At 34.8% G+C, this 23,881-nt stretch overlaps 1 protein-coding gene across 1 annotated transcript in view; it reads left to right on the forward strand.

Moving 5' to 3' along the window:
* LOC134745458 (ADP-ribosylation factor-like protein 4C) overlaps positions 1-23,881 on the forward strand; it is an 80,663-nt gene that overhangs the window by 49,733 nt on the left and 7,049 nt on the right. The window contains exon 3 of the mRNA XM_063679503.1: positions 20,781-20,839. The gene's annotated coding sequence lies outside the window, so the exon portion shown is untranslated. The remainder of the gene's footprint in view (positions 1-20,780; positions 20,840-23,881) is intronic.

Raw genomic sequence — 23,881 nt, forward strand, 5'->3', positions numbered from 1 at the left:
ACGGGACTTACTCGTTTACACTTCCGTTTATTAAGTATATGAATGAAATATTGTCAAATAATGGGTAGCCTAAACCAAGCAACATAATTTGTTACTCATAATTATTATTATTATCAAGAGGTTTTTATCTCAGCATATGCTTGCATCCATGTTGACTACGGGTTGGACCCGAAGATATAAAATCAAAACCATGCATTGTTTATATAGGTGTAAGACTTATTATGTTGAACTTTCATTATTAAACGTTATTGCCAATACATGATATAATACACGACTAAATGACTAATAAATTGTGGACTTTAATAATTAAGTAAAATACTTGGTAGCCATGTCGTTTATGTACGAAAATATCTGAAACGTGTAGCAATATTAATCCATTACAAGCTTAAATCGATCTGACTACTAAACCAACAAATGAAATAAATCAATAAAATAAAACCACGAGTCTTAAGTATTCAATAATAATTTGAAAGGAAGTCTTGAAATATCGTCAATACCAAAGGTGTTGCCACTGCTGTTGACAATAGGAACATCGTAATATGGACAATATTCAACATTAAGTACTGCCTTACTGTTGGTTGTTAACTTATTAAAAATATTTGATAAATGAAGTGGTTATTTAGGATAGTACATACATCTTGATAATTATTATAGATCTTACTATTCATTTTTTTAATAATAAGATATATTTGTTGTCTGATCTCTATTTGATACCTGCGAAGACATGTTATTCCAGGTTGCTTTATTATTATTAGAAGATATATATTTGCTATCGCAAACTTCTGGCGATTTGTGAATACATATTTAAAAGAAAAACTCGTGACCAGCTCAAACTTGCTGACCTATGTCATTAAATAAAGTGTAACTAAAAAATAATACTAATAATATTTACATGATTAAAATAAGCGCAACATAGTCTGCGTTATATGTAGTATTTATGTTGGTGTGATATTTAATACATTTATATTCAATTCAGGTACTGAAATATGCCGTATACTGCGGTGATCAGTGATTAAGCAAGAAAATATATCTGAACTGAAATATGCCGTGAATTCGGTGATCAGTGATGATACGAAAATGAATGTTTATGCTGAAATATGCCGTGAATTCGGTGATCAGTGATTAAACAAGAAAATATATCTGAACTGAAATATGCCGTGAATTCGGTGATCAGTGATGATACGAAAATGAATGTTTATGCTGAAATATGCCGTGAATTCGGTGATCAGTGATGATACGAAAATGAATGTTTATGCTGAAATATGCCGTATACTGCGGTGATCAGTGATTAAACAAGAAAATATATCTGAACTGAAATATGCCGTGAATTCGGTGATCAGTGATGATACGAAAATGAATGTTTATGCTGAAATATGCCGTGAATTCGGTGATCGGTGATGATACGAGAATGAATGTTTGTACTGAAATATCATCATTATTTCTGTTTTGGAAATGCACCTGTCGTTTAACGTGACAAGACTGGCGGATACCTTTAAATAATCACTTAATCCCCTTTTGTCGATGATGATGATAATTTAATGATGGAAAAACACAGATCAAAAAGAAGTCTCAATAAGTCACAGAGGATATTAAACGCTTCCTGATCGTTGTTCGAGCTAATAAACTCACAAAAGGAGAGAGCCTTATACTATCATGAAACTTTCTAATATTATCTCTACAATAGTCTTGATTTCATTAAAGGTTTAAAGCAGTTGATTGTGCCAGGTCATGATCAGATGATTCAAGTTGCGTTTTGAGTATGAGATCTCGTCTACGATGACGAGTACACATAAGAAGGTATGAGTGAACACGTCTACGGTGACGAGTACACATAAGAAGGTATAGATGATCTCGTCTACAGTGAATTAGACACATGAGAAGGAGTGTGTGACCTCGTCTACGGTGACGTCCACCAAAGAAGGAGCGTGTGATCACGTTAAAGGTGACGTGCACACTTGCAAGGAATCGACGTCTACGCTGAAAAATTGTATAAATAAATCGACGACGATGAGTGTGCAAGTTTTGAAATAATGGATTATGGAAAGCCCTATTTTATTTTAGTTTCATTTTTATATGCTTATTGCTTATTAATGATGTATAAGATTAAAGTTACATTTTAGAAGACTAGTCTTGTCAGACGTGTTAATTGAAATTAAATCCTTAATTTTGTAGATTCAATATAATTGTATGAGGCCATACGCCTTTTGTAGAATGGCCGAGCATTAATCGGAATTCGGAATAGGGACATTCCTACATCAGAATGGCCGTCTGTTAGCAACACTGTTTGTAAGGATCATTATTTATCAATAGCTTATATTTTGATCATTTTTACTTTTACGATTAGCTTAAAAAAGAGTATCAGTTGACCCTTACTTGTCACTGGTTCCCGCCATCTTGAATTGTTATTAAAAGGCGGGTACACTGTGACAAGGGGCAGTTCGTGTACAGACGAGTTACAGTGTAGACGTCTTGGAATATTTATTGTAAATTGGTTGTTATTATGTTGGTAACGAACGAATAAAGTTAAAATATTGGTACAAGTATTAGATTTCATCATCAACCCGGTGGTAACTTAACAAAAATAAATATAAATATACAAGGTTGCGTGACGAAGGTGAAACAAAATGTAGAAGATATAAAATTCCGCTTTCCAAACTTGATCAGTTTTCTACTAAATAATTAAAGATAATTAACGATAAATCCTTCATCCATAGTTAATTTTAATTGTAAGTGTTAATGAGTACTTTGTTACATTGCGTGTATGAGGCCATTAATTAGAGCAAAACCCAAGCCAAACAACCACGTACCTTCATGTTTTTACGATGTTCACTAATTAACTGAAGCCGAAGTAATAATACATGTACATTGTACTACATAGGTACAAGAACCCGTAATTACATTATTACTACCTGTAATGACATATTGTTATGTAATATACCTTACATTGTTACAACACTTACCACAATATTCCTTGGCGCATCTGCGAAATGCTCTCCTTGCCCTCTTTCGTATCCTATTTTCCTTTATTGGAAACGTGAGAATTGTTTGTTGCAATAGTGGGTATAACACCCAAGGATTTTCCTACAAAGATAGGATGCTATATATGTAGTTACTACCTTATATTAGTTTCTGGGTGTTTCAGGATTATTTGACCGCTCTTGATATTAATCTTGGTCATTCTTGGTCGATAAAAACTTCATTAATTTTGGCGATAGACTCTCATCGAGATGTCTGCGTGCCAAATCTTGATTGAGGAATAAATTTATCATCACACCGTAGTCCTGAAATCGATCAAGATAAGTAAAAAATTATTCATCACGAGACTTATAACTGTTACCATACCGGTTATTACCTTATCCTTCAAAGTAAGATTGTTAGATTCCTACTGTTAATATGTAGGTAACAGCAGGTCATTCGCTTCACCGGCGCTATACTAAACCCGATCTGGAAACAGAATCTGGGACGCAGAGGCGTTGAATCTTTACAAACCATACTTCAAAACGACACAAGGTTGAAACAATTGTAAAAATATTTAGATAGCAAGCGCAGTGATGCAAGGGAAAATATATCTTTCGTTGTGCAATGCTTTTACGCACTAAAAGTACCTATATAACTCAGTTTGCTTTGACCCTAGTTAATCTCGTTCGTCCATGACATCATTCCGCAAAAACCTAAGTACGAGTACAGCATACAATGAAGCAAATACATTTGCGGGTTATGTTATTATTTTTAACCGTTACTGTGCGGTGTACATTAGTTTTGAAATGAATCAACTGCCTGTTTTTTACGATGATACGCGTCAATCGGGCTGGATTCGGAGCTCGGCTGTTTAGTTATGACATCAACACTTGGTTGACTAGATTTATTTTCAGAATTGTATATTTAGATTTTTAGGATTGCATTTGCACTCCAGTATCACATGCATTTTATTAACAAATGACTTTGCAACTCAATAATAAAACAAAAAGTTAGTTTTAAAAATAATAAAGTAAATTTTTGTAGGTATTTTTTTAGTTTTTTTTTTGCTTTGGACAGAGTAGCATGGCGGTCTTTGGTGACGGAGGCCAAGATCCACATCGGGTCGTTGCGCCACAGCAGTAAGTAGTAAATTTTTCTAAGCCAATCTCAGAGGTGCAATGAGGTTTCTACGGACTTAATAAAGTTCTATTTAAAAACTTACGATAAGTTTTTTAGGTACACCATTAAAACTGCATTAGAGACCGTGCATCTTAGTGGCTTACAAAACTAGAACTAGATAAGCTAAACAGTCCATCTTGTAGCCGGTGCTTGCTGTCCTTGTCGAAGCGATAAATCGTAGCCAAGTTAGGGATCTAGACAGTTTATCTGCAAAACGGCGAGCTGCTGCAGTTGTAAAATATTAGTGGATTTTGGACTTTACTTCACATTATGTTATTTGTGTTTCGGCTACTCTAAGTACATCAGAAGGCGAGCCTAAAATGAACGTACGACTCTCCCAAATTGTATGAGACTGTTAAAAAAATAGTGTAGACGTTTAGTACTGTGACTTTATTCAGTCAGATTTAATGATACCCACTGTGCGGTTGTTTACCTGAGTCATTCTATAAGAATTGGCTCTGTAAAAAAGTTATTTATGCAGATCATTTACTTGTCATAAGTAGTTTCTTCGTGACCGAATTCGCTCCTTGTAATGATTGTAGGTATTATTTTATTAATGTAATTTAGTGAATTGAGCATGATTATTTGTTTAGAGCTGCCAATTTTACTTCTTGAGGCTGACTGCAATTATCTTTATCGGCATGTCGACTTAGTCTATCCGTGGATCCGTGGTTATGTATTATAGCGTAACGATTACGTAGTTGGTTCAATAAATAACAATGATGAATTTAGTTGTCGGAATTTAGAGTAAATCAACATTTACTGAGCATATTTTTCGTATTTTTTGCCTGAATCTGAATGTGATTTGTCACATTATAAGGCAAAGTTTGGCGTGCACCCAACATTCCCAAAATATTTTCGTCCGCGCAATAGCAAGATATCTTCATAGCGCGCGAATGTCAACATAGCTTCCTGGTACGTCGAAATGGATGATTGTATATACCTTGAGTAAACAAAGTTATGGGCATTGTATATTCTAAAATCAATATGTGATTAGTATCATGATAAGCCTGTTTATACGATACAATGATTTAATACAAAATAACGTATTTGTGAAGTTGAATGAAACGAGGAAGTCGGGAAAACTTCTTCTCTCCCAATTAACAGAGTGATTTTTTCTGCAACCTACCCTACGTCCAATACGAAGACAAACTACGATAATGGGAAGTGAAACTATACTATTGACCAAAAAGATCTTAGTTTTATGAATAACTTTTTATTTATTGAAAACTCACACTTTGCCTGAATCGTGAGAATCTAAATGGAAACATTGGAAACCAGTAAATATTACACTGGATTATCTACTCATACATATACTTAAATCATGATGGTAACGATCGCATGGACGCTTTATGATGTAGGTATATTATATATCCCACCCTCAAAACAACTCATTCCGTCACATTTAGCGAAATGCGCACCCCTTGTTGATCGGACTAATCTAGTCCATTGCAAGTCGAGTAAGTAGGTCGGATGTTAGGGGGAGAATGAGAGCGGCCAAGTGGGTCGCAGCTGCAGCGCCTCGTGGACCGTCATCCGTCAGCCAATGAATTATTGATACCGACTATTCCAGCATAAAAACGTTACGTACGTGAGAGGAAAATAGGATACTGTGTCGGCGTGAGGCTTTGAGGGTTGCGGATCAATAAACCATAAAGCTACTTATTTTATCAACATAAATAGCTTTATTCCTATATAATACCGGTTAGGTACTATAGGGTTAGAGGTACCTTTCTCATATAAAGCTTATTAAAACTCAGTAAGATATTATATTTAGGTAAATGTAAGGTTGTAAGGTATACTTAAATACCTAGAAATAATTGAAGAAACAAAACAAAGTATGAACATGAAACAGGAAGAAAGGGCAGGTTAATCGTTAAGTAGGTAAACATCAGGTAAATGAAATAGTCAAGCATATCCTGCAGTCCGTCGCAGTATGCGTATACCTACCTAATTATATTAATCTGCCCAAGGCTTGTTGCTTAGCATCAATGTATAAGTAGACCTATTTAGAAGATTGTACAGATTTGCAATGCAAATAAATAAACATCACAACGAGGTTTGAATCGATACCGTAGAGCTACGCCACCGTCCCCTTTCCATCCGCTTATCAGTAAATTCGATCTTTATAATAGTACTCTTATTAGTTATTACCTTATTACACTTAAGTTCCACGGGAATTCAGTGCTTCGATTAATTGAACACGTATTTTAATCTATTGTTGCAGATTGCCGCAACCATGTTGCTTAGAATAGAATGGGCGCCATAAAATTGATACATGGGAACCATAATTCCTACAAGCCTGATTTATTCTGAGGTAATTTGATAATTGTTTCAAAGGCTCTCTTTGTTTGGTTGGTTTCCAAATAATAGAATAAGGAATCATTAAACAATCAACAAAAGCTTAAACCTCCATTGCTTTCCGTAAAGTGGAAGTAGAAGTTTACTTTTCCATTATGTACTTATTGTATCCTTTGAAATTCTAAATTGAAATTCGTGCTACAGAAGGCCGAAAATATTATTTTTATTAGGCGTCGTCCATTAATTACATCACACAAAGTTTTGATTCAGACATTTAAGAACAATGTTATAACCAGGCATCGTAAACTGCGAGCGAAATCCATTGAAATGACGTACTATGACTTGACAACAACCCTAGAACTTCAATGGATTTCGCTCGCAGTTTACGATGCCTGGTTATAACCGACTTTGTGCGTTTCGTAGATAACCTAACTTACGTTGAACAAGTTCACAATTTGCGCATTGAAGTCAATTTTAGTGATATGATAAGTAAGACCTCTGATCCAACAAACCGAATACACACAGTTTTTATCTCCAGGACTAGTAATTGATAGTCTTTTATGATTGAAAATAGCGCACGTAAGCAGACGTCGTAAGTACTGCAGGATGGCCTTGTTATATGGTTGGCTTCTAATACTTCCATGGAAGCAAAAATTGCCCAAAATACAAAATAAAAAGAGCAAGGATATCCTTTAACTCCTATCTTTGCTAACAAATGTCGGCGGTTCTATTCAATTTAACACTGCCTTCATGACATCCGTCTCAACCACCTGCCCTGTCTAATCTTACTCGTAATTGCAGCTCGATTCAATCAGAGAGACCCTGACTCGGGCTTTATTTGCTTTTTGTTCGTTTGCATCCGTGAAAAATTTGAAGGTGTCTTTGAATTTGTTATGGCCGATCTACTTTGAAAGAAATGGCTCTAATATCGATGGGCAACGCTACATCTAAAGTATTGATTAATTTTAGTAGAATATTGTAATAAATAATAGCTTTTTTTAAATTTTCCTTGCATTTAAGCTGTCAGATTTGGATAAACAGTCAAACTTTTGTTTATAACTTACTTTAAATTTTATAGCACAAATTAACTGATAATATTGGTCGTCAAAGTAGGTCGTATCTTAATTTAAGAAGTTACTTTGAATGTTACCCTTACTCTATATTTATATAGCAACAACTCCATAAAATAACACAACGATGTTATAAATTTTCTTGAAAGTTTATTCAGAAAGTTGGACACTTTTACAATTATCCAGAGCAAACGTCCAGTGCACTGTAATCTTGTTTGCAAATGATCCGAGGGCTATCGAGCAGGTTAGCGATTTGCGGTCATCGGCTCGACAAATAACACACTCAGGATATTGGAACAGAACTGTGGACTCCAACTTTAACTATTTTGCCCTAGGCGGATTTCCATTCGCTGTCATTATAGCTGCGGAACATCTGAAGGTCTCTAAATATAATGCTGTAACTTGAGAAACTTATCTTTATTGAAGTAACATTGCCGATAATACTAAGCTATTCGCAAAACGACCACCCCAGTGAAATATTATAAACAAGAATTTGTCATTAGAAAGCGATTTCACTGGGGTGGTCGTTTTTCGAATAGCTTTTAGTATTATCGGCAATGTTACTAAGTCGTTCTAAGAGTAAAAAATAAAAAAAACTTGTAGATGACAAAAACAGTAGCCGTTGGACCTCCGTTATTAGACCTGTACCAATAACTTCTGAGGTTATAAGAATATTAATGTTGCTTATTTTTTATATATAGTTTCCAGACCATATACTAAACCTAAAAATAATATTTTGTGTCATCCTAGGTATTTGCTTAGGTAGAAATTTAGGTATTTCTTTTTTCAATCAGCATTCTGTAAAAAAAATATTAGAGACGAAATTCTTTGTTTCCCTGTAAAGGCAAAGTGGCTTCCGACGTACACACGCATTTTGTGTCATTTTCATCCACGGGTATAATGGCATTTAATAAATACCTAATATTGATCCTAAAACGCCTAAAAAAATATTAGAGTCGGTAAGTGAAGGGTTGTACTTTACAGAACATTGTTATATGTTATTCAAACAAATCTGTGCCAAATTCATCCACCGCTTTTATTTAAAAAAAAAATTTTTCTAATTAACACCCTGTATCTGCCACAAAAAAAAATTCATATTATTAAGTTTACGTCTACAATATTATAATACCACATCGAGACATCATTCATAATTTGGGTCATTTTGATCCACGGTTTTTTTACTATCTGGCAAAATAAAACTCAATTGAGCAAGAAGGGCGTGCGCGGGGAAGGGTACCTACGCGGGTGGGGTGCTTATTATACTTGCCGCAATATCAGCTGGCGACTGAGATCTTAATACTATCTCCTTTACCCTTGTTAAGACCAACCAAGAGATGGCATTATGAGCTGTCTCGCCACTTAGTTTTGCGATACAGTGTATTTATTTCATTCGGAGGCATAATTACATTTTCTTATCAATCTTACCGTAGTAGGTATATAAATATAATTAAAAATAAACTGTAGGCTGCACTCCTCATACTGACCAACATTTGTGACGTTCCTAATCAAAAGGTACCACTTTCTCTGACAGGTTATTTGTATAAAGATATAATCAAATTTCGTCTTTATGGTAAACGACAAAGTGGTACCTACCTTTTGATTGAGAATGTCACATCAGCGACTTAAAAATTACTTTTGTTTCGATGTTTAGTAGACTTTTTAAGTTTATTTTAAGACGCAATTTATTGTGATTTTTGTTATGTTTAAGCGTGGCAAGCAACATTAATTACATTGATGATGATGTTCATTAAATACAATATTTTTTCATACTATACTGAACTGTCACCCTATACATGAGAATGAACAGCGCCCTCTTGACAATGATCATATATTACTGGTCAGGCTTTAATATGTGTCATAATTTAGTAAAGTCCCCTTTGTGGATTCTAAGTTTCCGAGTTACAGCAGTTTAGTGAAAGCGTTTTTTTTTTAAATATAAATTAAGGGTTGAATAAAGAGGAAAGAAAATTTGATTATTTTTGCGCTACGACGCATGGTTTAGGAGATACAGCCCTATAAAGTGTTTTTTATTGTTTTTTTCTTTTTTACATTGTGTTTTTTGTATATTACTTTGGGGTTTCATAAAGGGGAACGAAAATTTAATTATTTTTGCGCTACGACGCATGGTTTAGGAGATCAAGCCCTATAAAAAAAACTCTTTTTTTTGCGTTTTTTTTGTATAAATTAATGGTTACATAAAGAGGACCGAAAAGTTGATTATTTTTGCGCTACGACGCACGGTTTAGGAGATACAGCCCTATATAGATTTTTTTCTTTTTCTTTTTTACGTTTTTAAATCTTAATTTAGGGCTTCTTAAGGGGAACAAAAATTTGATTATTTTTCGCTACCATGCACGGTTTAGGAGATACATCCCTAAAGTTTTTTTTGTTGTTTTTTTTTTTTTTTTTTGTCATTGCGTTTTTTGTTATTACTTTGGGGTTTCATAAAAGGGAACGGATATTGATTATTTTTGCGCTACGATGCACGGTTTAGGAGATACAGCCCTATAAAGTTTTTTTGTTATTATTTTTGTCTTTCTTTTTCTTGTGTTTTTGTATATTATTTTGGGGCTTCATAAAGGGGAACGAAAATTTTATTATTTTTGCGCTACGACGCATGGTTTAGGAGATACAGCCCTATAAAGATTTTTTTTTTAAATTTTGCGTTTTTTTAAATATAAATTATGGGTTGCATAAAGGGGAACGAAAATTTTATTGTTTTTGCGGTACCACGCACGGTTTAAGAGATACAGCCCTATAATGTTTTTTTTTTTAGTTTTGCGTTTTTTTTAATATAAATTATGGGTTGCATAAAGGGGAACGAAAATTTTATTATTTTTGCGCTACGACGCATGGTTTAGGAGATACAGCCCGATAAAGATTTTTTTTTTGTTTTTTTTATTATTGCGTTTTTTTTTAATATAAATTAATGGTTACATAAACGGGACCGAAATGTTTATTTTGCGCTACGACGCACGGTTTAGGAGATACAGCCCTATAAAGATTTTTTCCTTTTTTTTCTTTTTTGCGTTTTTAAATCTTAATTAGGGGCTTCTTAAAGGGGAGCGAAAATTTGATTATTTTTGCGCTACGATGCACGATATAGGAGATACAGCTAATACAGCCCTATAAAGATTTTGTTTCTTTTTTTTCATTGTATTTTTCATGTATTACTTTTGGGTTACATAAAGGGGAACGAAAATTTTATTATTTTTGCGCTACGACGCATGGTTTAGGAGATACAGTCCTATATATTTTTTTACAATGCATGTGCTCGAAAAGTGCGTTTCCTACGGAGCCATATCGTGCGGAAAGTACTGCTTTTCCGCACTAGTGCTTTTTGTTTTCAATTTTTTTGTTACAGTACATATGGTGCTACTTTCTCGCACTAGTGCGGAAAAGAGCACTTACCGTGCATATGTCGAAAGTTTAAAGGGCCATATGTACTGTAAAACGTACGATACACGTGCGAATAGGTAATTCGCAACTCGTGTCGATTTAAAACACTCCTTTTAATAATTCAACTTATTTGCCATGATATGTTTTTTTATTTACTCGCACAATGCATAGTAAAACATTGTATGATATACGTGCGTAAAGATGATTTCCGCACTTGTTGCATAAATAGCAAATTTTTTTATCAAAGAATGAAAGAAAGTCACGGTATTAATAACCAAATTTTACTTTAGTGGTACCTTTTCCCTATCACTGTCACAAATGTATGTGGCGTTCACGTAAACGCGATATTTTTAAGATTTCCCTGCGCAATGTTGCCAGCTCGCTCGCAAATCAAACATGTACTTACAGTTCTTTTGCATAATGGTGACATTGTACAATATCTATGAGTTTTAAATAGGTAAAAGATAATTCGACGCATTCTTTGCTTGCTTGTTGCTTGTTGTTGTGTTGTTTGCGTAACTTCTTTGAATAAGTTGCGTTAATTTGGCGCACAGGCGAAGTAAACATGCGTTGCGTACGGCAAGGTCACGCCGCGGCCCCACCCTGCACGGCCTCCGTTGCCCATTCAGACCGCCCGCTAGCTTCGTTTGAACGCAAATAATATTTTTGTAATATTTGTTTATGCAGTGGATGCAAGTGACACAAATTCATACATCTTATTTATCCCGCATTTCAAATTAATAAGATGTAAACTCTAATATCTTTAATATTCTTTTGTAACGGTGACAGCCTGTTACAACAAAATCATGAAATATCTTATAAAGCTATGCCTTAATAAGACACAAAATCATTTAATGGACCTATTTAAACGATTAAATTCGACCTAAGTAATTTTTTTTAACTCTAATTTTTTTTTGTGTCATTCAGAATATTATGACATAGTATCAGATTGCAGTGGACGTAATTGACACAAACTATGTTTTCACACTAAAAACACTATCCTAAATGCAACACAGTTACATGTTTTCTCTCGAATATTTTTTTCTCCAAAATAATTCAAAATAAAAAATAATTACCACAAAATAACAAATTACTAGAAAAGCAAATTATATATATGACACAAAACAAAATGTAAGATTTACATCTTAACAAAGTATTCATAAGCGAAAACAGAATTGACTTTAATATTTTTATAACCTAGGGGTCAAAATATAGCCAGCGGTACAGGTCTATATGGTTCCACCTATTTGTCGGCTGTCATTGCATAGGCGATCTGGGGCACATATTTTATTAGTAATCAGATTAGATAAGAGCTTTACGACGGATGGAAGGGGCGTGATACATATTTAACTGTTATTCGAGCTACCAAGAAAGATCTGCGCTGCACATTATTCTCTGAGAAACATTAAATTTTAAGAAGCTTGTAGTTTTTGTTTTTTTGTTGAGATATAAATCACTTAGCCATTGTGGGTAAACATTTGTATGTCCATAGATATTTGTACGTAAGGACATACATTTGATAAACATTTATATTACCTATATTATTTCATTGAAATATTGACATGTGAATAAATCTAGATTCTCAGAATATGAAGGCCGGCAGAATTATTCTTAACATTAATATGCGTCCAGATACCTTATCAGTCATCATTTTACACTTAATTACTTATGCTTGTGACTGTGGCTTGTGAAGATTTGTAACTAATAAAAAAAAATATAGGACATTATTACACAAAATGACTTAGCCAGTTAGCCCCACAGTAAGCTCAAGAAGGTTTGTGTTGTGGGTACTCAGATGAAATGTTGTTTTATATAAAACGAAGCTATGAATAAGGAGCACAAGATACCCATTGTTTGGGGTATTTTTGGTCCAACCTATAGTTTACTAAGGGGTGCAAAGTTACCCCATTGTGCGCCAAGTTAATAGGCCCCGCCAAAAAAGAGAGATTAACTTTATGACTAACGTAGGAATTCAATATATATATACAATTTAGTTTATCTATTTATTTTAAGCTCGATGCAGTGCTGACACAAAGATTTTTTTTAAGACACGACAAATGGTCAATTGCTCTTATTGTTCTTATCTTATATTTCGGCTGCAAAAGTTTGCTCCTCAAAACCAAAGTCCAAGATTAAACGAATATGACATTCATATCATTCATAACAGTCGGTATAAAATACGTACTGTACGCAGGTTGACGTCGAACGCACATAAGGCATTCTTCTTCCAGCTATGACTTTAGCGGTATAAATTTAGAAAGACGGCTTTTTGCCATTTTTTGTCCTCCCTTTCATTGTCAAGCGTGTCCGCTTAATTATTGCCGTGATTCACGAGTCATGCGACTGGCGAAAAAAAGTTTGATGTAAGCTGTGCGTTAAGTAACAGTAACATTGGATAACATGAACCTAAAGGCCTATTCAAGCTATATACAATAATAAATTGATGTTATTGTACCATCAACCGCATTGCATTTCGCTCATTATTATGTATACATATGTAATTGCCACGGAAGAATGAAACCCGCGCTCTGTAATTGCTTACTCATTCGAACGAGATGTCAAAATTAGATCATTATTTAAAGCACAATTAAACCTCGTGCATAGTTTAATCATATTTATTGTGTGTATATAGTATTAGCACATATTCTATTTATATAGCAAACTTTAACATTCAAGTATGTACCTAGTGTCCATCTTATAGTGTGAAATTAACTGTAAAGATAGGCTGAGAGTTATCGCATAGGTACTTAGGAATTACGGTGTCTAGAAATTACTGTGCTCGTTTGTAAAATCGATCAACCACTCGGCTGACACACATCCGCTTCTGGTTTAATTGACTACTTTCATTCTATAAATTATGCATTGCCTTGAAAGCTAAATGTTATAATTTTACAGTTCGACAGGTAGCTAATAAACATGGCTAGATTTAAGTCCTGTTTGGAGCTCTCTCTTCTTGAAACATTGGTTCTATCACATTATGCGTCGTTTGTATAACCGTGATTAAAGGTCTCTCTCTATGGTCGCTCCCTCATGACTGAGGATCGTGGTCATCAGTGGATGTGGATGCTCCACACCTAAAAGAAATAAAAGCTTGAAGCTTGATTAAAGGTATCCAACGATAAAAACTTGTTGAAAAATAGTATGTTTATAACAATATGAAGTTTGTATTTATACGATAGCCAGCCAGCCAGCCAGGGTGTTGATTAGTTGTTTCTTGAAATCTGTGAATCCTTTTAGATCACAAGCTTGCACTTTTTCTACATATATCATTTGTAAGACTGGCAAGATATAAGTACATCTAGTAACTAATAATAAGACAGGTAATTTACACAACAATTTTAATTCCTTATGAATAATAATTACTTAGGTATTATCAGCCCGGGAATACCTATTTACTAATGACGCCGTCAAAACCGTTGCGCGTGGGCATGTCCACACGACCAGAGTTCAATGAACTCAATCACATACTCTTTGCACAACATAACGACTAATGACAGAAGAGGACAATCACGCCGTAGATTTTGGGAGTCACGAACCGTGATGAGCTGACTTCCTGGCGATGTTCGCAATTTGTTTTAATCTAACAACTGAGAGAGTATAAACCTCTCGGCCTTTATCCTCCTGACCCACGGTACCTACTAATTACTTCAAATTTAATTTAAACCCTTTGAATTGGACCAAGTTTCATTTCTTTAATTTAAAAACAAAATAAATTTAACCATATTTCCTTCACTATTGATTTCAAATTCATCTGACATTTTTTTGTATGGTGGGCCTTGGGAGGATAAGATAAAAGATACGTCTCTCATATAAGTAGTGGAACAAAGTAGATGAGTGGTGAGAAGGGAAAATTGTGATGATGATGAATTATTTTTTCAGTTGCTAATCTAAATATTTACCGACCAATTTTTGATTTACATAAAACCTAGATATTTTTATTGTAACACTTGCATCAAGTGTAGCTACGTCACGTTTGTGCTTACGTGTCGAAAGATGAACATTATACACTATTGAAATCCAATATCAAGCACAATAACTCAACTCAAGGCATATTATATCGCTCAATATTAAAAATCACTAGCATTATTTATCTGGCTAGTCTTTGAACATAATATTAAATAGGATATGAAACAGTCTTTTGACTGTTGTACCTTCAAACTGTTGTAAATTACTACCTACTAAAATCTGAAGGAAATTTGTTACGGGTGTTGTTTTTCCTTTCAGTAATATGAACGGAACCTTATAGTCGGTCCACGCTAAGTTATTCTGTTAATTGCTTCTATGAGATAAGTAGGCATTGTCACAGCCAAGTCAGTGCAAACTTAGCGTGGTCGGGATCTCAAAGTCTATGTAATTAGGATTAAATTACAGTAGGTAGTGAGACATTTACTAATATGGCGCGAAAAGCAGCCAATGCGCATTTGCAAATAAGGTCAGGTTGAATATTCCACGCAACTATTAGTTCCCACGCATTATTACTGCATTATCATACAATCGGCGATTATACAATCCTTATTTAAACGAGACAAAACGCTTACTTCCTGAACCCTGGCTCATAAAACAAATAATTTTGTAGACTGGTCATTGTCAGCGGCTTCACTTAAGTAGCCTAGTATGCAAAATTTTCGCTCACTCAAACAACTGGAGCGGCATTCAGATTAAAAACTGAACTACATAACATCTTTTTATATTAATTTTATATAAAAACATGTTATGTAGTTTATTTTTCAATAATTCTCTTAATATATTTTTGTATATAATTCTACTTTGGTACACTTAACTGAAATAAAGATATCAGTAACAGATCAAGGTAATATTTTTGATATTTGAATTCTGCTTCGGGTAACAATTAAAAATCGAAAGCCAACGTTGGCAGACGAAATAGTAAAGGTTGGCGTAAATATCCCAATATTGCAAACCAGCGGGTTTGCAATATTCGGAGATGCCTAAGGAGGTACTTACATACCTACTCAAGAAGTAGGCGTCAACCCGTGTATTCGATTATCTCGATTCTATAAACTTCCATCCAATTATATTCCTTAATACTATAGCTAGTAAATCTTTAATCTTATTTTATGTTTGCTTTTATATTATGTAATGTCTTGTTTGTTTGTGCTTACGAATAAAATCTCATTCTTTTCTATTTTATTCTATGTATTTACACTTTTACAGACACCCTTGTGGCAGTCTAGCCGCGCGGCGCACTTCAATCAACCCTTTACATCTCCGCTTTAAATTGCATTGCAAAAACGGATTAAAAACGTTGCGAATATTTGAGCCATTCCACGAGATGTCATTCTTCTAATAACTTGTGATAATGCTGAGAAAGCGATATTTGGTCTGATAATGTTTAGTGACTTGGTTAATTGGCGTATATTCTCGAGCTTTACGCATTTAATTGAGGTAGCTGCCATACAAGGCAAAAGCATTTCGTAAACGACATTCTCGTGGAATGATGCCCCATTTTAGGATACGGAAGCGAGGTAGGAAATTGAAATAGTTAAAAACAAAGATTTTATAATTCAGGTTTGAATTTAAATTTGCTGTTTATAACCAGTACGTCTACAGGACTTTACGGTGAGTATACCTAATGAATATTAATTAACGAATTTAATAATTGCCGCCCCGCACTTGCTGAATAGAAACATGTTTAAAATCGCAGTACAATGGATATTTTGAGGCACTACCTAAACATTTAGAAAATCATGTTATTCAAACCTCGAAAGCTTAACTAAGTAATTTAAAACTAATACGGGGCTTAATCGCGTACGCGTCGCGTTAACTAAGTACTCGGCCAGGGAGCCTAGACAGAACGACAATCGATTTTCGAAATACGCCAATCTAAAACTAAATCGGTATAACAGATGCGACGAATAATCACGTCATAATTTCCGTACAATCTTTCACACACTTTTTGTTGGACCAGTCATCCCGATACATTATTTCTTTTATATTCGCGTTTGATGATAAACAATTGACATCTTGGCTACGGTACAGAATAATAGTGCTTCGGCCCCAGGTTAATCCAGACTATTGTGGCTTATAACGTACATTATCACTTGTTTTACTTTGTTTAATTAAAAGTACTGTTTACTTTATTAACCATATAAATCTACTGTGGATAAGCGCGTACAATCGCACGTGCTAGTAATTGCACCGCTCGCCGCTTTTTGCGCGCATTCTCCTGCTCGCTGAAAACGAAATGGAATCCGTTGACTGCCGGCCATGTGCTTATTAACTTCCTTAAGCCAACTGGTTAATTAAATTAAATTAAATAATTATTTATTTCAGAAATTCAATTTCCATAATATATTAGTAACTTATTCTATTAATTTAATGATTAAATCTTTGCTCCTCTTATATTTTTATAGTGGAGAATTTCGAATATACATTTTAAAGTTTATGTTAGTCAGGTATAGTAGAGCTGGACTTTTTGGCTTGGCCTGGAGGTGTAAAAAAATACCTGATATGAACTCAACTATTATACTATATGTAGAATACAGGGCGTTTTATAATATTTTATGACATATTACCGAGGTACAGTTACAGTCGATGAAAATAAGGATTCATTTTTAGGGCAATTGTTTACGCACATTGTGTTTTATTTATAAATGGATTTATACATGCTATATAAATAACAAATGTACCATCACACGGCGCGATTGTTATGCCTATTGTCATTTAGGGTCCTAGCTAAATTGGTTATTCAATACTTGCGTCATGGAATGTCCCATTTAGCTAGAACCCTAAATGGCTCAACAATCACGGAGCGTCCAACAACGTCAACAACTGTTACAATTATTTATCGTCACTTGTTGATTTTAGGTGTCACTTTAGAAAATATTACCGCTAGTTAATATTTGCTTGCCATGTGCTACTGGGACACTAACGGTCTCTCCCATAGACATATTTAAGTAGATCACCTAAACGTACGTTCTCGTATGCCAACAACAACAAGGACCAGAAAAGTCCCAAAGACTCATGGTGAATTGAATCTCGGGAACTGGTTTCGTATTTTTTCATTCTTATTTATCTGACTAAATTCTAATTTTATCAGACGCCAGTAAACCCCTGACTTTATAAAACGTCACTAATAGATTGGCACACTGGATTTAATTTTCATGCAGGCCATGCATAATCTATTTAGATCTTATACTGTCTATGATTCCTCTTCAATATTCGCTATGTAATCTTGTACATTGTACAAGTCATTGTTGACTCGTGTCGAGATTTCTCCGAGCTCTTACACGTTTCAAATGAAACATAATTATTATGTCTAACTTCCTTCGCCATTTAAGCCGAACGCATCTAATTAACTAAATTAATTTTAGAATCAGCCAAGTGCTTTGCTACAAGATATTTGACACGAATGCACATTACTGGAATAAGGGCTTAATTAAACTGTAGCACACATCTTAGGTAGTTATGAATTTTTTATATGTGGATTGATAAATGGTCAACAAATTAATAGCTTCGACACACTATTAATCTATAGAGCGTGAGCATAAACTTCACAATTAAAAGCTCAGTTTATTTGCTAATTTATCTAAGTACCAGATTGTATCAAAATCGGTTAGTAATGTTCTTGCTTCTCCTGCATTGTGAATATGAATCATCATCATCTCATACCGATAAGGAAACATTATTGTAAAAAGAAAACAGCTAAACGCAAACTTCACACGCAAACTCTAGTTACTGCTATATTGGTTACCATCTCCGTGTAAACGGGAACTAGTAAATGTTGTAATGTAACACGAACTCTAACAACTATAAGTAGGATCCACGCATCATAAAAAAGTATTCACACGTATACATGTGTATATTGTGTATTTATTTGCAGCCAACACTGTTATTAAAATCTGTCATGTTGTCATGTCGACAAAACTTGCTTTTGCAGAAACTTGTTAAAATAAAGCGATGTTTTTACGCAAAAACATTTAAAGATATTACATTTTATTCATTTTAATTTATTTAGGTCAATGAATGAATGAATTAATATCAAAATAATAATAAAGGTCATCTAATTAATTAAATTGACAATTGACCTATTATGAGGTTTTTAATAGGTACCTTCCGTTATCATTTTTGCAGCATTGTTTTATTTTTTGGAAAGCCAACTACTTAGAAATATCATTATTATGACCTAATAACCTATAAACTTAAAATGCATATGCATACCATGCATTTAAAATAAACTAGTAAATGTACACAGCTATGTAGAAATCCATATAAACGGCGTTGAATAAAGGGAATTCTTAGCCAGCATAAAGAGTCTCCATATCACCGCCTTGACACATCGCGTCAGCGGGTACCTTCCTCTCATTAGACGCGATGCCACAAGGATATTGCCTTCCGCCGACATTCATACAGCTCTAAGAAACACTATTACGTTACGATATGTCGACTTCCATATTCTTGCCTATTGAGATTTTCAATAAAAAGGAAATTGTCTTAGCATCCGGTCAACGTTAGCTTTCTATATTAGCCTGGTTTTCAGCTTAAAAGGTTTAATATTTCAGGCCATTGAATTCATTTCTCATTTTTAATAAGATTTGTTTCCGATTCGTTACCACTGTTAGCAGACTTTCTTTTTTTAACGTAATAGAGTGCGACAGAACAAGACACTGCGCTCTATCGTTATAAAAATATCGCGTTATAAAAACACATATATAGTTAATGAAAACTTTACCGGGGATTTTTCACTATATTGTTTATTACTAGTATCGTGAGTAACGAGGCTTGTTAATTCCAATAGCTTAAGGGGCCCACTAACTATCGGTCCACCGGACGATATCGGCCTGTCAGTTAGAACAAAAATTTGACAGTTCCGAACAACTGACAGGCCAATATCGTCCGGTAGACTGATAGTCAGTGGGCCCCTTTATTCAGCATAGTCAAGTCAAAAATTCATAAAGTACGTCTAGGCTAACTTTGCACCGACTTGAACAGAACAAAGTGCCATTATAAACGTCATATTTTCATAGAAATGTGACATTAATTATGACATTGCCAAACACTGTCATTGCAAATGCCATGTAGAGTTAACTTGGTCCGACCGTCCGACTCTATGAACCTGTGAAACGTCAGGTTGGACGAAGATGAAACACCGGATACGAAGAACGCTTGTGTAACGCTTGTATGGAATAGTAAATAAAATACCTCATATATTCCTCATGCCCCGGACAAAGCAAATTATATATGTTTCTCTGCTCATTCACACTGATTATATTAGTCTAAAAACGTAATTCAGCTGCGCTAAGTAAGGAATGGGAATAAAATACAATTCGGTCTGACGGGGCGAATAATGTGCTTCGCAATCCGCTCTCTGTCAGATCTCATTCGCCGGTCATTCCCCAATCCCCAACTTAATGAGCTCCTGTAAAGCCGGTTGGTTTTTGCGCATGTACGATAAAAAAATAATTATATTACTGACGCTATGGTGTATTATTATATTATATTGTTTAATACACTAGCAGCTGAAAGCTGATGCGTGTATATCACTGCACTTGCTTGTTGTTGTACCTACATTTACTACATACCGAGTATGAGCAACCACAGCCCACTTACTTATTTTTTCTACACAAATCCATCACTTTGAATGAATGAATGAATGAATGATCGTTTATTTGCATTAAACAAGCGTGTATATACAGTCGCCATCAGATATATCGGAGCGGCCGAGGCCGGCACTTAACGTCTTGCCAATAGAGGCGTGTTCAGATATTTGTGAGCACCTTGGCCGCTCCGATATATCTGATGGCGACTGTACATAGGTGTTCAATATTTAATTACAGGACGATTCTTGTTTTGTTGATGTCTGGCGTACAAATATTATTACTTTCAATATAAACTAAAGTTTTTATTTTGTTTCAGGTAAATTGAAGACTGAAGTTCACCTGGCTTTACTTAACGCAGTTTATTTTTGACACTCGGTAAGTAAAACTCACGCTACCGATCGATTTAGTAATTCTATCGCAAATAAACCTACATGAAACTCCAATGGCATATCTGTTTTTCCTTTTAGAGTTTTTAGTGCCTTAAAGTAATTTTGGTCGTAACACAAGCACGCAGTCGATTCATTCAAGAGGTTTAATCATCCATATTATAGAAAAACCTTTTTAACCTTCTAGGTGAGCTGATAAAAACTACAATAGTTGATTATAAGTATTTACTTACAATTCATTGGTACCTGGAATGGAACTACCCGATATTAGGCTTAAATATGAGATCTTGGATCTGTAATCCAGTAGGTATATCTATAGTAGGAGTTATATAGTTTGGTTATAAATAGTTTACCAGTAGGTAATCAAAATAATAGGTAATGGTATGTACGGGCAAGAGCACCACCCATTCGAGTAATCTTTTCAAGTGTGTATTGAATAAGGAAACCGTGAAGGCTTACCAATTGTTTAGTTGAAAAATGCACTTTGCTCTTATTCCAATTCGCCCTAAATCGTCGATTTTACCCATTCATTACGACATTACTTGTCTCGATAACCCACAAATAAGTCAACTTAAATATTAACAGAGTTCGAAATGGATAGTTATCCAAAACCGTTTTAATATTATATATACATACTATCGGCTGGGTGTAATAAACAGTTGCGTGTATGTAATAACGTGGCCGTTAGGCAGTTATTACACCACCGAGAACGTGTTAATTTCTAATTCATGCTCAATTAATATTACAGTTTATTGTATACTGCTAAATTGTGCGCTTAAAACTTAAAATAGGTATTTCATTTCATTAGTTTGAAGCTCTATGTCAAAACTATTATATATGTAATTCAACAAAATTTATAATGCAACAATACTTTTAAGACTGTTTTAAGACGAAAGAGCATGTAGACGATCTTCTCCGTTATCATATGATCATTATATATGGAAATTGGATATTTAAATCAGAGGGCACGGTAGCATTTTTATCGCCTGTCACCATGCCTGTCACATTCTAACAAGTATGAAAGTGCGAAAGTGACAGGCATAGCGACAGGTGATAGAAATGCAACCATGCTGACACCCCAGGTAAGTAAAGTAAATGTGGAGAAGATCGTCTACATGCTCTTTCGTCTCTTCTAACTCCTGCTCTTGTACACACACTTCACTCACAGCAGGTCGGTAGAGCAGAAGGAGCGAAGCTCTTCCGTACCGATTGTGTCTCAGCGACGTACGTATACAATCAGGGTAGAGTTCTTGCCCTATGACGGTCATCCCAGCCAACAATTTTATATGCCGGTTTTCACCATATTGACCTTAAGAACAAATTTACCCGTTTTTAGGGTTCCGTACCTCAATAAGAACAAAAGAACCCTTATAAGATCACTCGTGCATCTGTCTGTCTGTCTGTCCGTCTGTCAGAGCCTATTTTCTCCGAAACTGCTGGGCCAATTAAGTTGAAATTTGGTACACATATGTAAGTTTGTAACCCAAAGACAGACGGATGTAACTTAAACAAATAAATTACATGGGGGTAAATGAGAAAATAAAAAATAATTCTCTAAACTACATATATCGTATTACATATCAAATGAAAAAGCTCGTTGTAAGAATCTCAAATATATTTTATTTGTAATTTTAAAATAAATAGTTTAGAAGTTATTTAAGAAAATAGCCAAAAAATTAACATTCCCCCCTTTATCTCCGAAACTAATGAGTTTTAGACTGAAATACACAAAATAGTTCTTTATCTATAGATCACAGGAAACCCTATTAAAAATGTGCAGTCAAGCGTAAGTCGGACTTAATTACTTAGTTTTAGATCCGACCCCTACGGGGTTTTTAAAGACATTTCACTCACGTTTCACATAAAAACATATATTGTTAAAAATTGTGTAATGTAAGGAACCCTTGGAACGCGAGTCCGACTCGCACTTGGCCGATATTTTCATTGCTCTAACTGAATAAGTCTATATTTTCTTGAAAGTTTACCATACATTTGCTCGACCACGTATTGAATTTACTTGTAAGTTGCACTACTAAAGTCTGTTAGTTTATGCGATTTAGTACACATAAATTTATCTTACTATCGATCCGTTATGCACACGGCAACTAGAGACGGTACAGAAACGATGAGGTAACGGGAATCCCGCTACGAAAACCCGTCGTTTGTATCCAATCTATAAATATACTCTAAACTGTGATCCGTTGCGTTAAACGTTTCTAATAATACGAATATTTTTAAGACATAAAGCATAATAAACGAGATTAAACTTTAAGTCATCGTTAGGGATCATCTTCAATGTGTTAAATTGATAACGTGAAATGCTATTTTTACACCTAAAAAATGTTATTATTTTTATATTAAAATTTATATGTACTTACCTACTTTTAAAGTTATTATTCAAATTGGAAACAGGAATTCCTCCTTAACTTCTCGTGAAGTCGCAGCGTTGAAAGCACATGACAAAGATTGGGTTTCTCTGTACTACTAGACCTGCGGGTATTTAGAAATGCTATTATAGAAATCCCAGAATGTCAACACATGAGCTAGCGACACTTTTGACAAAATTTATCGAACACAGAGCAACTGAAATGGCGAATTATTAGACTGTTACGGGGTTATCACACTGATGCATCGCTCCGGTATGTGAGCGGCATGCGGATTCACATTCAATGTGAAGCTGAAGACCGCCCTAGAGTAACATAACGTAAAACACCAGCGGTCGTTCGTTAAAAAATATTGAAACAACACCGAGCGACACCGACTTGAGAAGTCGATTACCAGGTCACTCTACTAGACCGGTCGGTGTTTTGGTCTCGTGCCAGCGACACCCGCTGCATACGGATTGCCTGCATTCCGACGACTTGACTATAACTTGCGAAACCTAACTGTATCGTGCATTCTAAAAAATACTGTTGTTTTTGTACTTTTTTTGCGAGGAGCTTATTTTTAGCTTTCTGGGCATCCACTGTTTGAGGGAACCTCGACACGAGAGAAGAAGAAGACCACGGACCCCTCTATGAAAACTACTAAA

This window comes from Cydia strobilella, chromosome 11 (assembly GCF_947568885.1).
Source record: "Cydia strobilella chromosome 11, ilCydStro3.1, whole genome shotgun sequence".
NCBI lineage: Eukaryota > Metazoa > Arthropoda > Insecta > Lepidoptera > Tortricidae > Cydia > Cydia strobilella.